This window comes from Dromiciops gliroides, chromosome 4 (assembly GCF_019393635.1).
Source record: "Dromiciops gliroides isolate mDroGli1 chromosome 4, mDroGli1.pri, whole genome shotgun sequence".
Classification (NCBI taxonomy): Eukaryota; Metazoa; Chordata; class Mammalia; order Microbiotheria; family Microbiotheriidae; genus Dromiciops; species Dromiciops gliroides.
In genome coordinates, this window is record NC_057864.1 from 356,096,901 (window position 1) to 356,114,116 (window position 17,216).

The window sequence follows — 17,216 nt, forward strand, 5'->3', positions numbered from 1 at the left end:
TCCCTCCCCTCCCTTATTCCCTTCCCTGAGGTGGCAAACAATCAGATATCGGTTATACATGTATGAATATGTAGAACATTACCATATTTGTCATTTTGTACAATAAAACTTGATTAAAAGAAAAAAAAAAGGAAAGAGTGAAAAATAGCATGCTCCAGTTTGTTCCATCAATATTTCTTTCTTTGGAGGTGGATAGTATGTTTCAAGGGAGCTGATATTCTAATGGGGGAGACTATACACATAGGAGAGTGGTGGCCAGGAAGGTATATTTTGATTTGAAGAGCCATAGGTCTTGTGAGTGAAGCCATAGAAGATTAATTGACCCATTCTTTCCAGTAGCAATGATAAGTACTGATAATATTGTGGATCCCTCCAATGCAAAGAGGTGGGGAAGGCAGGAACTTAATCTGCCAGATTAATTGGTCTATGATCCAATTTACAAGATGATGGGCAAGAAGATGGAGGACTTAGCTTCTCCCCTCCTCCTTCACTTCCAATTCTTGAATCATAATTACATCAATATTATCATTGCTAGTAGAAAGAACATAGTTCAGGTAGCATAGTGATTAACCAGAAGATGGCCAGGAGATAAGGTAAAACATGATTGAAGCTGGCCTAGATATAGCAGATCATGTGAAGCACTCACCAGACTGGACGGAGAGGGGAGGAATAAGGAGAGTCCCTTATTGTTTTATAGATTTGTGTGAATAGGTTTTGGTAAAGGCTTACCCTAAAGCCGGCACATACCTCATTAATCTCAATATCATGAGATAATAACATAGGGAGTGATATATATGTAAGTGGAACATAAAACTGTTGAAGTGGCTCTCTTTCTTTTCAGCTCACTCATAGTTTTCCTCCTTAATGTTTGGTCTTGAATAGGGTAAACTGTCTTATAAATTCCTTTCTGTAATAACATTTTATATTCTGAGTAGCTCTTTGGTCCATGGGCTAAATCACTAGAATAAAATTACAAACTAGAAAGATGGTAAACTGTTGCAGATTCACATCCTGCTTCCTGAATATGGACTTGTCTAGCAGTAGTTTAACTTTGAGATCTTTAAACAGGTTATGTTTCTGAAATGATCTTTGGTTGGCATTTGCTAGGACAGAAGATGTTGAACAGTTCTATCACTATTATAAAACCATTCAGGTGATAGACTTCATGTAAACTAGCTCTCTGGAAAAAGTGACAAAATTCTTCTGCAGCATTATTTGTTCAGAATTTTTCAGCAGCTGTAGTGAGACTTCTTATCCTTTGTCTCAGTTGGAAATGCTAGAACTACTCTTCTGAAAATATACATGAAACACTCAACTATTTTTAAAAATCAAATCTCTTGCTTTTTTTCAATTGAGTCAGAAATAGGATACTCTCAGATATTTTCCTTGAAGATACATGGTCTATAAGTGATCTAAATTGGGAGAGTATGTCCTATATCACTTTTTCTGGTTTTAATATAATGAAAATCTCTAAAGGATTTCAATAGCTTGCCTTTCTGAGCTTTGATGGTATTTAGGAGAGATGATAAATATTATATTTTTCCAACAACATGTTTTGGAACTCTCTCCTTAAAGTCATGTACAGATATCCATTTTCTCTTTTAAACTTTGCATAATATGTTTTTGCATTTCTTTGTTTGGCTTTCCACTAGAGAAAGTCAATAAACTTTTTTCTTTCAATATTTTGATTACTGTATTTGATTATAATTATTTTCTTTTTAAATTCTATATATTTTACTTTGTGCAGTTATAAACCTTATTCTGAGAACAGGTTCAAAGAACTGCCAAAGGGGTCCAGGAAACAAAGAAAGGTTAAGAACCCCATGTACTAGAGGAAGAGTAGAATCAATATTGTTTAATGGTTTGTAATATATACTGAGCTTTGTTGTGCTGTATATTCACTATTGAATAGGCTACAGTTCTCTACTGTACTATATCTGACTTGATATCACTGCAGTATACTAGAAATGGGGAATGCCTTTCTCTGTCACACTCCCTCTCCATCTTTGGCTCCTTGTATTTACATTTCTATGTTTCTCTTTATTTTTATGTATTCATTTCAAAGTATTTACCTATCTTTGGTCTTTTCATTAAGAATTCTTGGAAATCCTCTATTTCATAAGAAGCCTTTTTTTCCCCACTGTAGGATTATACTTAATTTTGCTAGGTAAGTTATTCTTGGTTGAAAACTTGTATATCGACCCTGGGCCGGTCACTTAACCCTCATTGCCCCACAAAAAAAAAAAAGGGGGGCATCTAGGTGGCACAGTGGATAGAGCACTAGCCCTGGAGTCAGGAGTACCTGAGTTCAAATCCGGTCTCAGACACTTAACACTTACTAGCTGTGTGACCCTGGGCAAGTCACTTAACCCCAATTGCCTAACTTAAAAAAAGAAAAGAAAAGAAAAGAAAACTTGTATATCTTTTTGTCTTTTATAATATATCCCATGTTCTCTGTTTCTTTATGGTAGTAGCTTCTAAAGTTTGCGTGATCCTGATTATGGTCCCTTGGTAGTTGTCCTCTTCTTTTTTGAATGTTCACAATCTTTTCTAGGTAATTAGTCCTAATTTGGGACTCTGCACACTGTATGTGCTTCCAGGCCTTCTGGAAGCCCCAGAGTTGCTGACCTGGGTAAAGGCTGACACTGATCAACTCAGGCTGTCTTTGTGCTATTGTCTTAGCTCAGAGCTCTGAACACCGAATTTGTTTTCCTGGCTTACTTTTTTCCACACTTCCTGCCCTAGTCACTTGCCTGTAGGTCAAATTTGTGATCTTGGTCTGGAAAGATTAGTTCATCTTTACCCATAATTAGTCCATGATGACCCAGTTTCTTCTTTGCTTTCTGGCATTCTTTCTGGATCATTGTTGGAGTGATTGTGGTGGGAGTTGGCTATATACTGCTTCCTCCTACTCTACTGTCTGGCTTAGGCTTTGTAGCATGATTTATGTGAACTGATGCAAAGCAAAATACGCAGAACCAGGAAAATAATATAGACAATGACTACAACAATTTAAATGGAAATTATAACAAAACATCCCGGAAAAAAATGGAATACTATATAATTATAATAGCCAAGTTTGACCCTGAAGAAATGAGAAAGCATACCATCATAATTCCTACACAGAGACTGGGGACAGTGGATGTGAAACATTTTATATACTATCAGACTGAGCTGACATGTTAGTTAGTTTTGTTGGATAGCTTTTAATTCCTCTTTATTTTGTATTCTTTGTCATAAGCAACAGCTTTCTGGGTAGGATGCTGAGAGGGATATATTTGGGAATTAAGGTGTTATAAAAATGACAGACTTTAAAATAAGACCTAAGCATGGCACTTGATATGTTATCCATTATTTATGAATACTCACTCATATGATGGATGAACCTTCTTTGGTTGTCTCTCTGACAATATTCTTTCTACCACTTTTCTTGTACAATACTACAATCTACTCCTGCCCAGCATTAGCTTCTCAATTGTGCTCTGTGTGACACACAATTTTAATTCTTTGGAGATTATAGTGTTTCATGACTGACATCAATATAGCATCACTAGAGAAAGACTTTCATGATGGTTCGTTCTTTAGGGAGAAGCTCGGTTTTCATTCAAAACACTGCAAATGAAATATACAATTTTTTTTTTCTCAATTCAATTCCAAGCCCAGTTCGTTGTCTATATAAGACAAGTGTTCTCAAACTTTTGGGTTTCAGGACCCCTTTACACACTTAAAAATTATCGAGGATCCCTCAAAGAGATTTTGTTTATGTGGGTGATATGTATATGTGTATGTATGTGTATACACGTGCACACACATATATGCGTTTTACATATTAGAAATTAATATTTTTAGCATTATTATAAAAATAGTTTTAACAATATGGACCCTCTGAAAATGTCTTTGGGACCCCCAGGTCACCAGACCAGATTTTGAGAACCATTGATCGAACATATAACCAGCTTTTTGAGTCCTCCATTCAAAAGCATTTTCTAGTATAAACTAATAGGGGTTCTTGATCCATTTGTTTTTTCCTTTGTGGATGAGTCATACTTTACTTTTTGAAGGATATAAATTTCATCCAGGATACTTCACAATGTTCTGAGGCTTAATTCAACCAGAATAATTTCATCTACAAGCAGAAGCCTTTCTAGAAAACTTCACTATCAAATGGAATCACACTTTGACACAGACTTTGTTCTGGACAGCTTCCATGATAGTGGCAAACTCTTTTGGCAAGTATCTGTCTTATACCTCATTTGATATTAATCGTCAGAAGGTCACTGAAAGGAGTTATGTCTGTCGTTATATCTTTTAAGAGCAGGGAACAGAGGAGAAAAAGCAAGGGTAGAGGTGGAGATAAGGATATTATTATATGGTGGGAGAAATATGAAGTACAAAAAATAGTGTATTTTGGGGACCAAATAACAACAGGAAATATTCATCAGTTCTGAGTCCGAGTACCATTTTGCTCATACTCTAGTAATTTATATATTATATGAAGATTAGCAAATTTTGCTAGAAAGTATTACACCTAAAATCAGTGTGGGTTTTTTTAAACCCCAAAACAAAAAACCAAAAGTAGTTCACTCAAACAATAAGGTAAACTAAATTGATCACTATTTTGATATGACAATAGTAAAGTCTGTAAGAGTGTAGTTGCACATTTGTTGATAGCCAGATTTCAGCCCAGGATATACACCTCTCCCCTACCCCATATTGTATGGTACCTCGACTTTTGCTACTTTTGCTTAATTATGGCCTTAGCAAGACTTCCCCTTAATCATTCCTACTGTTATTGTGTGCCTTCCTGTGCCTCCTAAAATGAAGATATCGTCAAGAGTCTGGAGCAAACTGTGGAATGGAATATCATTGTGTTATAAGAAGTGACAAGCAGGATGACTTCAGAAAAACCTGGAATTCATTGATACTAAGTGAAGTGAGCAGAACCAGGAGAACATTGTACACAGTAAGAGCAATACTGTATTATGGAGAATTGTGAATGACTAGACTGTTTTCAGCAATACAATGATCCAAGACAATCCCAAAGGACTCATGATAAAAAATGGTTTTTACCTCCAGAGGAAGAACAGATGTTATCTGAATACAAACTGAAGCATACTACTTTTCACTTTCTTTTCTTTTCTTTTTTTGGGTCAAGTCTTCTTGTATAAAATGTCTAATATGTAAATGTTTTACATGATTACACATGTATAAGCTATATCAGATCGCTTACTGTCTCAGGGACAAGGGAGAGGGAGGAGAGGAGGGATAGGATTTGGAACTCAAAACTTGAAAAAAATGATGTTTTTACATGTAATTGGGGGAGAAATAAAGTATTATTTAAAAAATTGAAATAGGGTGGGGGAAGAAAGGGTGGAGCAATCTGGACCTGATGGTAGATACTGTGATTTTCTTTGCCTTTAGTAATGATGATGCTGACAAATTTTTCCACCATGAGACATTGTCCGATAGTCTCCCCTGGTTGCTTTCTATCTCCTTGTCAATCATATCTCATATTTGGTCAACCATATTATCTCTATCATTATTGACATTTAAGAACTAAGAAAACAGAATGAGAAAGGTTAAATTATTTTTCCATCTAAAATAGTGCCTGAAACAGGATTTGAACTGATTAATGTCTTACAGATGTTAGATATGGCCTTCTATACATCATGACACCCAGCTGCCACTCAGCATTGTGTTGAAAGCTTTGAGGAGGTATAAGACTAGCAAAAGACTTATCTTGAGCTTACAGTTTATTAGCTTGCAGTAGTGGGGGCTATTGGAGCCAGAAGGGACTAACACATATGAAATTTAAAGTGATTAAATTAAAAATGATTAAATGTGATTAAATGATTAAAATGATTAAATATTAAATTGCTATCATCAATTTCTAAGTAAAATAGGAATCCAGAGAAAGATGGAATTCAATATCAGTATTTTTTCTTTCCATTGTACACTGAATGTAGAAATTTGTCCTGATCTCTCTGTTCTCTCTTGACTTCAATCCTTTGACATGTCATTGACCTCCAGAGTTCTGGAATCATTAATACCTAGACTAGTTCAAGTATATCCTCTTCTTTCCTGCAGGTCTTTCCCTAGCTGTCCAGTTATGTATTTTCTATGATTTTACAGAATATAACCATTTGAATGTCTTTTTATAACAAGCTGGTAAAGTAGGTACTACAGACACCTTCATTTTATAGATGAGCAATTGATGCCTTTTGTATACAATCACACAGCTAGCAAATATTTGAAGCAGGATTTGAATCCTGACTTGAGGTCTAACACCAGATAATAAGCCTCACTGCTAGTGGACTAACTGATTTTCTAATTATAATGCTTTTTAAAATTGTGTATTTATTCTTTTTATACTGATACTGTAAAACTTTTTTTTTCTAAAATATGCAGCATAATTTATTATGCACTTAATTCTTTCTTTCTTTTTTTTTTTTTGCTGGGCAGTAAGGGTTAAGTGACTTGCCCAGGGTCACATAGCTAGTAAGGGTCTAGTGTCTGAGGCTGGATTTGAACTCAGGTCCTCCTGAATCCAAGGTCAGTGCTTTATCTACTGTACCACCTAGCTGCCCCCATGCACTTAATTCTAAAAACAAAATTGATTGTATATTCACTTGAAATCAAATGCCATGTATAATTTCTTTTTAAAATAACTTTTTACATTGTTTTCATTTGCAAATAAGTCCTTCCTTTAACTCCCCTGAGAACCACCCCGTAACAGAGTAAAAAAGAGAGGAGAAAAAAAAAGCAATTCAGTCAAACTAATCAACATTTCAACCAAGTCTGATAGTATTTGTAAGGTTTCATACTCACAGTCCCCCATTTCTACAAAGAATGACTAGAGGTACATATAATCCTTACTCTAGAGTCAAGCTCGCTAATTATAGTTACACAATATTCAGTTTGGGGATTTCTTACTGTTCTTGTTATTCTTTCTATTATATTGTTGAGTACCTGTGGTATTGTTTTCCTGGTTCCATTTCCTTCACTTTACATCTGTTTATATACCTTCCCAGGCTTCTCCATATTTCTAATATTCATTATTTCTTATGTTATGGTAATTTTTCATTTTGCCTTTCATTATACATTCATATGCCACAGTTTGTTCAACCGGTCTGTGTGTGTACACACACACACACACACACACACACACACACACACACACACACACACATACATATACATATATAATTTCTAAGTAAATGCTCTTAAAATGACTCCTTCTGAATATATTCCTGTTCTCTGGTCATCTCTTTGTATTACATAAAATCTCAGCAATAGAAGGGACCTTAGAAGCCCTGTTGACAGAAATACTAACCAGTTTAGGCTAAACACTGATCCTGAACACATAGCCCTGGAGACCACTTTTCAATCCCACAGTCAACCTTTAATTACTATTCTTTGAGTTCAGCCCTAAATTCACTTAACATTCTATTATTTAGTTCACATCTCTTCACTTTTCCAAACAATGTGAGAAACTTTGTGAAATGTTTTGCAAAAATCTATAACATTTCTCTGACCTACCCGTATGGAAACCTTGTTGAAAATAGAAATGAGGCTAATTTGGTATGCCCTATTCTTGATGAAGCCACTGATTCTTTGTAATCACCATTTATTTTCCTTTTTAGCTGTTCGTTAACCAAACATTTAATAAAATGTCCAAGCATTTTTTTTTAAGGAATCAAAATCAAGCTCACTGGCCTATAGCTAGCAAGCTCCACTTTTTCTTCATTTTTGAGAATTGTAGAAATCCTTCACTTTCTTTAGTCCTTCAATATCTCTGCAACTTTCTAGTCTTTCAAAGAACACTGAAATTAGCGATTGATTACAGCTGCCAATTCTTTCAGTATCTTAGGATGTATTTATAGGAACATAGATATAGAGATGCAAGAGTTCTTAAAGATCATCTAGTCTAATTTCTTCATTTTACAGATTAAGAAATTAAAGCCTGAAGGCTTAAGAAACTCACTCAAATCACATAGGTAGGTAATCACTAACAACCAAGATTCAAACTTAGGTCCTTTGATTGCAAAGCCAATTAATTTCCCCCTGTTCCAGGAGATGTCTTGAAATCATTGAGGGCATCTAGGTGCTCTCTTATTATCTCTGTATTTATCTTAGATATAAACTCAATATTAACTATAAGATTTTTTTTTCAGCTCAAAGATTATTTTATTTGGTAGAGAAAAGGAAGAAAAATTCAATTCAGTAGCTTTCCCTTCTCTCTAATATCAGTTATTACAGTGCCATCCATATTTAGCTATGATTCTAGCTCTCCTTCGACCTTCCTCTTTCTCCTTAAATGTTTTTAAAAGTCTTTTTAAAAATTGTACTTAGTTTTCCCTACTGGTCTTACCCTATTCTGAGCTTTGGCATTTTTTGTCAGTATTCTTACTTTTATACACTTTTGTACATACATTTGCATTCATCTTCTGTCACTTGCCTTTTCTACCATCTTCTGTAGATGTCTTTTAAAAGTCTAAGTTGGTTGGTGTGTTCTCTGTACATCCATAATGTCTCTTTAGTCAGCATCCCCTTTTCCTCCTTAGGATAATTTCTGTGTGTGTAAAGAATTTTATTCAGGGCAGCTAGGTGGTGCAGTGGATAGAATACTGGCCATGGATTCAGGAGGACCTGAGTTCAAATCTGGTCTCAGACACTTGACACTTACTAGCTGTGTGACCCTGGGCAAGTCACTTAACCCCCATTGCCCTGCAAAAAAAAAAAAGAATTTTATTCTTGATTGCTATCTTTCTCTCCTAGGCTGACTTTGCCTATAGGATCCTTTCTTTTGTGTATATGGGTTTTTTAATATAAAACTGTGTTGAGGAACTTCATAAGTAGAAAAGAAATGTAGAGGATGACAGTTTATCTCTTTGTTTTCTTCACTTCTGTTAGAGGTACATATCTTAGAATATGAGAGTAGGTTTAAAAAAACCCTCAAAATTATACAACAGTCTAAACCAGATTAAAAATGTTTCTAAGTAAAATCTATGAATAAAAGGGGAAAAATTCTCCTTATATGTTTGTGGAAGAATAAGGTCTTTTAATATGAACAGGTTAGGAAATTCAGCATGTACTTAGACATGGATAATGGGTGTTACTTGTGAAATTCATTGAAAAGTAAGAGTAGTACAACTCCAAGAAATTTAAGGAAATTACCTTATCTTTACAACTAAATGAATCCCATCGATTTAATTCAACAAGACCATTATAGGAAGAATTTTGACTTTTAAATTACACATTTAAGTGGGAAAATGACATGATACCTTTCCACTATATTTGTCTTTGAAACCTTTAAATCATATTTGAAAAGATAGTCTACAGAATGATAGCTTTATTTATGCCTTCTGTACTTGCCCATTCATATTTTGTTTCTTTCCTATGGGAAACGAATCAGTTAAGGTTTGTCAGGAAAAACAAGAAAAAATAGACTTCAGGAAGCATTCTTTATCACAGCTACACAGAAATACAAATCTGTATTTCCCCCAGTCTTTTGTGCTGTGTGTGGGGCTTGGGGGAATCATAAGGAGGTAAAAACATAGGGAATGTGTGGCAGATGACATTTCATCTTCCCAGCCCAGCTGCAGCAATTCTGTTCAGGCTGAAATAGCTCCAGGCTGGTTAAAAACATTGGTGTGTTTCTAGCCCTCTCAGGGAGGAAAACACAGTAAGCAGAATGTTGGGCTTCATGTCAATCAATATATGAACAAGCCTTTATTAAATAGCTACTATATTCCAGGCCCTATGCTAAGTACTTAGGGTACACAGAAATGCAAAAATTGTCTTTGCCCTCCAGGAGCTGATGTCATACTGCATGTTGGTATAGACCAATGGAAGACCACAAGGTGAGGAATGGGGATACTAGTTGCTTTGGAGAGGAAGTTGTTCTCCAGATGCCTTGGCTTTACTAGTTTAAAGACTCTGACAAGTATATTTGAACAGAATGTATTGATAAGCTAAAGCAAAAAACAAAACAAAACATGAAAACCAGTAGCTTATTTTTCTTAGGCAGCTTGAATTCTAAATCCCAATATAGTCTCAGGATCCTCCCTCTCTATTCTTCCATATACCATCCTCTCTGGATTTTTGTGACATTGTTCTCTCCTGGTCCTCTTTCTACCTGTCTTTTCTAGAATCTTCATTCATGTTATATCCACCAACTGTAAGTCTCTGTCCTAGATCCTCTTTTTTTCTCTCTCTACTCTCTCACAAGTTGATTTCATCAGTTTCCATGGGTTTAATTATCATTTATATTCATTCCCGGATCTCTCTATCCAGCCCTATTCTCTCTCCTGAATTTTAGTTCTGTATCACCAATTGTCTGTTGGATATTGATATTTGGAAGTGAATGTCCCAAAGGCATCTCAAAATCAGAATGTTCAAAACAGAACTCACCTTTATCTCCAAATCAACCCCATTCTGAACTACCTATTACTGTTGAGGGTATTACCATCCTTTTCATCACCCAGATTCAAACCTGAGGGTCATTTTTGACTTCTCACATTCACTCAATCTCCATATCTAGTCATTTAACAAATCTTGTCATTTTGACTTTCACAGCGTCTCACACATAGGTCCACTTCTCTCCAGTCACATAGTTACCATCCTAATTCAGACCCTTATCATATCTTGCCTGTACTATTGCAGTAGCCTTCAGATTGGATGGTCTCTCTGCCTCAAGTTTCTCCTCACTTTAATCTATCCTCCACACAGCATCCAAAGTGATATTCCTAAAGCATAGGTTTGCCCATGTCACTCTCACTACTCAACAAACTCCCGTGGCTTCTTGTTATTGCCTGGTTATAAAATCAAAGATTTGGCATTTAAAGCTTTTCACAACCTTACCCCTTCTTATTTTTTCAGTTTTCTTACATTTTACTCCTCTCCCTGACATAAGGGGCAACTAGTTATCTTCAGTTGACCAGAAGTATATTTTTCCTAGTTAGAAAGACTGCTAATAGTTAATTTTATTGCTTTTCATTCTTTATTTCTTTGGAATGTAAAGTGATATGTCTGCTTTTAGTGACTCAACTGTTTTAATATCTATGGGGTTACATTTCAAAATCTTTTATAGACTCCCATAATCTCAGAATTGGAAAGGCCCTCCAGGGTCATCTAGTTCAACTTATATCTCTAAAGGAATCCTCTTTATTAAAACTTCCCCCAGAGAGTGTAGTCTCTGCTTGAAAAACTCCAGGAATGGAGAACCGTGTCATTTTGAAATTGCTAAAGGGAAGCACCAAGTCATTCATTCTCACAACTTCCCCAAGATTGTGAGTAGACTGGGTTTTTGCTCATAGGCAGATAATACCCAAAAATGAGACAGAAAAAATTGAAATGAAAGTGTGGGCTACACAGTCTTACATCGTCTATGTAAATAATCACTTGTTGGGGATGTTGTTGATGGGATTCATGAACATTATCTTCATTTTACAGATGAGGAAACTGAGACAAATAGAAGTTTATAATAGTTCTAGTACTTAATTTGCAGGGTGCTAAGGATCACATGAGGTCAAGCATATAAAGTGTTTTTCAAATATTCAGCTGTTCCATAAATGCCAAGTATTATTATTATTAGATGACCAAGACTTCCAGTTCCATTTTTCTATATGACATTCTTGGAAGGGTCTAGAGCAGGCAGAGTTGCTGTAGTTCTGAGGGACAAGAAAGACGTTTATACAGTTTAATTTGTGTATATTCAAACCTCAGTTTCAATGTCAGACTGTATTACTTGATTTAGAGAATAGCAACTTTAGATTTCTCTAACCTGACAAGGATTAACAAGGCTCTGATCCCTCATCTTTGCCTCCTATTTTCCCTGGCTTCCTTGAAGTCTCAGTCCAAATCCTTCCTTCTATAGGAAGCCTTTTCCAGTCTTCCCAGCTGCTAATGCCTTCTCCTTTTAGATAACCTTCTACTCTGCATATATCTTTTATGTAGCTAGATACCATGTTTTTGCTACCATTTAGATTATAAGCACCTTGAAGATAGAGATTATTTTTAATAGTATTTTATTTTATTTTTTCCAATTACATGTAAAGATAGTTTTCAAACTTCATTTTTGTAAGATTTTGCATTCCAAATTTTTCTCCTTCCCTCTCTCCCTTCCCTCCCCCTTCTCAAAGACTCCAAGCAATCTGATATAGGTTATAAAGTGCAATCCTGTTAAACATATTTCCACATTTGTCATGTGAGAGAAGAATCTGAACAAGAGGAAAAAAACCACAAGAAAGAGTCTTTTGGAATTGTCTTGGATCATTGTATTGTTGAGAAGAGCTAAGTCTGTCACAGCTGATCTTCACACAATGTTGCTGTCACTGTGTAAACTGTTCTCCTGGTTCGGCTCACTTCACTCAGCATTAGTTCATGTAAGTCCAGGTTTTTCTGAAATCTGCCAGCTCATCATTTCTTACAGCACAATAATATTCCATTACATTCATATACCACAACTTGTTTAGCCATTCCTTAATTGATGGGCATTCCCTCAATTTCCAATTCTTTGCCACCACAAAAAGAGCAACTAAAAGTATTTTTGTATATGTGGGCCCTTTTCCCTTTTTTGTGATCTCTTTGGGATATAGACCTAGTAGTGGTATTGCTGGGTCATAGGGTATGCATAGCTTTTAGCCCTTTGGGCATAGTTCCAAATTGCTCTCCAGAATGGTTGGATCAGTTCACAACTACACCAACAATGTATTAGTTCCAACTTTCCCACATCTTCTCCAACATTTATCATTTTTCTTTTTGTCATGTTAGCCAATCTGATAGGTGTGAGGTAGTACCTCAGAGTTGTTTTAATTTATATTTCAAGAGAGACTATTTTTAACTTTCTTTATATCTACTTTACTTAGCACAAAGCCTGGCACATTGTAAGTGCTTATTAAATACTTGTTACCTAACTGATTTACTGATTCTCATGCTTATCATGGGCAGAAGCTAAATGAAACAACTTGGAGTGCTAGCTCTTTCTTCTTCTTTTTTTTCCCCTCAGTTTTTGTTATAATACCGGGTAATCAGGTGTTTTGGTGACTCTGTCCATAAGTTAGGTCATGGAACAGCAGAGCCTAACATATAATTGTTGTAGGGGCCAAATTTTAATTGGAGAGTGTTAGTTAGGCGGCTTGCAGCAATATTGGGGCAAGGAAGGAGATTAACAGCCTCTTTCAAAAGCAGAACAGGGTTTATTAACAAGAATAAACTTAAAAACACAAGTAAGATTAGTAGAATTAAGGGAAAGGAAAAAATGGAATGGGGAAAGGAAAATAATATGACTCGAATCACACCACTTCCCGGAGCTCAGCAGAACACGCAGCTGCGTCCTGTCTCTTTCCAGCTCCAACACCAGGATGGCAAATCTCCTCCCTTCTCCTTTCCAGCAGACCCCAGGCTGTCCACACACAGCCCCAAGCTAATTGGCTGGCAGCCCTGACTGACAGTCACATGACTGCCCTCACTGGGCTTCCAGTAATTATAATTTTGCCAGGCCTATGTAGGCCTGTACGTGAGCTGGTAGCGCCATGGCTACTGCTATAGCCAATGGGTGGAGCACCACACCGTTGCAGAGGGGTGGCACCTGAGCCAGAGGCCAGTGTCCAAGCCTGGGTTTTTTAAAATTCTAGCCAAAAGATGGGGTCATAAAAACCTCAAATCACAATTAATTCTTTACATTGTGAATAACTGGAGGGAAGGAAAGCTATCTAAATAAGTGAAAACCTACTTAAAACAAACTAAACAGCTTCCAAATAGTTTGTTTTCTTAAGTAGGTTAAAGTTCTTCCTTTCATCCCCAATCTTTATTTACTATATTAATTTACTTAGCAAAGTATTTTTTAAATTGATAGTACAAAGATAATTTTCAGGTAAATTTGGTAATTATTAGGGTCTTATCCAAATCATAAATTGTCGAAATCAGTGGAATCTGACTCTATTAATTTTACTGGAAGAGAAATAGTTGTAAAACATTTTAAAATTATTGGACAAAAACAACCTGTGTATGTATTTGTGTACAGGTGTGTACACACAAACTTGTTTATGCCTGGCTTCCGTGTGTGGATGTGCTTGGGGTTAGGGAAAGAAAAGGAGGAGAATAAAAGTAAAATGATTACTATGAAATATAATAGAGTTGTAAAATGCCCTTGTAAGAACAGAAAGGCTTCCTGCTTACTGTAAATAGGTTGTTCCTTACCCAAATGAATGTCAACAGAATGCCTGCTGAGCATATTTCTTTAGAATGATATTTTCAGTATTGGTTGGCATCAGGTGCATCATCCCATGTGATTCAGGACTTGCCATGGTGACTGGTTTTCCAGGGAGTACAACAAAATACAGTGGCACTTAAAAAGATGGAAAAGATGGTAAAAATAATGGATGCATTATTTAGCTAAGTGTACTAGTCTATCAGGCTGTGCTTGCATGATGTCTCCGCTAGTGTCCTACATTTGCTTTTAGACGTTAATTAGCATGCTGATGGCAAGGAAAATCTTCTGTCTTTTTTGATATTGCTAAGAAGCATAGCAATTCTCTCCCACCCTCAAGCCCCAAAACAAGAAGTTTACTTTTTGAAGGCAAATATATTTTTCCTGTCTTCAAGCATTTAAAGAATGAATGCAATATATACTGTTAAGTTTAAATATTTCTCTGCAAATTGTCTGCCTTTTTGATGGTATGCTTATAAAACCTTATATTCTCTGAAAGAGGCTGATGAACACAAAATGGAAGCAGGCTTTTAGCCTGTTAGTGGAGCTGATAAGTTGCAGTAAGGCCACCTTAAGGGAAAATAAACTAAGGAAAACAAAATCCAAAAAGGAAAGTATGGGAAAAGCCTATGTATGGACAGACAATGAACATGACAGGCAACAATAGGATGAACTTCACGCAAGAAAAAAGGCATATGAAAACACTGATTCTCTGCACACTGATCCAGGTATATACTGACAGAGCAGGCAAATGAAACAGAAATGCCAAACCAACCTCTGGATGAACGAGAGGACAAACACTGAACCATCAGCAGACGTAGTCAGAAATAACGGGGCCAATGATTGCACAGATATAACCTATAGCAGATTGTTTTCTGTCTTGAGGACGGGAAGGGAGGGAGGAAGAAAAATTTGGAACTCAAAATCTTATAAAAACAAATGTTGAAAACTATATTCTCATGTAATTGGAAAATAATAAAATAGTTTTAAGATTTAAAAAAAAAGAAATAATGGGGCCAGGAGATTTTTGATTTGAGTAAGAAAACCTCCACACTTGCCAAAAATTCATACATCTGCTGCTTTTTCTTTCCTGTTGATGATGATGACCCAGTTATTGACTGATGAAAATAAAGGCTCCTGCACCTCTTAATAGGAACAGAGGCATGGTGGTGAGGGAGAATGCTGGGAATCAGAAGATCTGGGCTCCCATCACAGTTCTTGCACTACCTAGCTATATGATCCTGAACACTCTTAAAGTCCTAGCGTCTTCAAGCTGAGAAAAAAAAAGTCATTAGGCAGTCCAGCCCCTGCCTAAAGCATGATTCCTTACAATAATAACAGTTAACATTTCCATAGAACATTACATTTTGCAAAGCACTTAACATATATTCTCATTTGATTCTCTCTGGTAGGTGTAATTATTATCCTCATTTTCCAGGTGAGAAATTAAGGTCAATAGGGGTTAAATGATTTGTTCATAAGTAGTAAGTATCACAAACAGGATTTGAAGTCAGGTCTTCCTGTATCTAAGCCTAGCATTCTATCACCTATACCACTTGACCACCTCTAGGAGATAACAATTCTGGATATAAAGTTGATATGAGACTTTTCAGATTGAAATTTCCCTGATTGTATTTATTGATGTATTTATTTTGTGGGACAATGAGGGTTAAGTGACTTGCCCAGGGTCACACAGCTAGTAAGTGTCAAGTGTCTGAGGCTGGATTTGAACTCAGGTCCTCCTGAATCCAGGGATGGTGCTTTATCCACTGTGCCACCTCGTTGCCCCTCTCCCTGATTACATCTTAACAGAATCATAGAAAATGAGAGTTGGAAGGAACATCAGTTGCCATTAGTCCAACCTATGCACTAAAGGAATCTTCAGTGAGTGGTCTTCCAACCTCTGCTTGAAGACTTCCAAAGAGGGAGGAGCTCCCACCTCTTGAAGCAATCCATTCTGCTTTTGGACAGCTCTATTTGATAATAAACCTAATTACTCTTTGCAACTTCTATCCACTCAGTACTGCTGGGCCAAACAGAACACAGCTAAATCTTTCTTTCACAAACTGTCCTTCAAATACTTGAACATTGTTATCCTGCTTCCCCGTCTCTACCCTCATCTTTTCTCCATGTTAAACATGCTTAGTCCTTTAGTTTTCAGAGAAACTGGTATTTCTTTGCCAGAGCCCTGAGATTCATCACTTATGATGACCGTTGCTGAAAATAATATAAAAATGAAATGAAGAGCTAAGAACTAAGGGATCAAGTTGTAAGCTAGACTAAAAAAAGTGATATTCTTAGAGATAAAATGTTCCTCTTTCATTATGCGGATGTGCTTATTCAGAATTAAAGGCTATCTTTATTGCCCTTTTTCTTTTTTAACTTATTATCTAGTGAACTAAGGCAAACAAGGCTTCATTAGGTAAATAGTTGGTATCTTCAAGGTTATGATTATACAGCTAAGGAAGTCTTAAGTAGAAGAGGAGATTCTAATGATAAATATATTAAATTAATATGACAGGGGCAGCTAGGTGGCACAGTGGATAGAGCACCAGCTCTGGAGTAAGGAGTACTTGAGTTCAAATCCGGCCTCAGACACTTAACACTAGCTGTGTGACCCTGGGCAAGTCACTTAACCCCAATTGCCTCACTAAAAAAAAAAGAAAAAAATTAATATGACTTCCTCATTCAGTAATTCTTTCATTCAACAAGCAGTTATTACATACCTCCCCTGCTGCTAATTCATAAAGGGGGATGGAGAGGGCTATACAATATAAATGCGGCATTGTCCCTTCCCTCAAGGAGCTTGTAATTTAGAATGGTGATAGGATATGTGCACAGATAAATAGACTTACTATAATACAACACAGCTCACTTACATTTCAGTTTCTCACACCTGGAAAAATTTGGCTATTTTTACCATAGAAAGACAAGGAAAAAGCAGTATGGTTTCAAGGACGCTTCATAGGGAAGTCAATAAAAAGTCTTTTCAATTCAATTTCAA

General features: G+C 36.2%; 1 protein-coding gene across 2 annotated transcripts in view; it reads left to right on the forward strand.

The window, feature by feature from the left end:
* The window catches only part of PKIB (cAMP-dependent protein kinase inhibitor beta), a 123,136-nt gene that overhangs the window by 40,471 nt on the left and 65,449 nt on the right, over nt 1–17,216 (forward strand). The gene's annotated exons all lie outside the window — the stretch shown is intronic.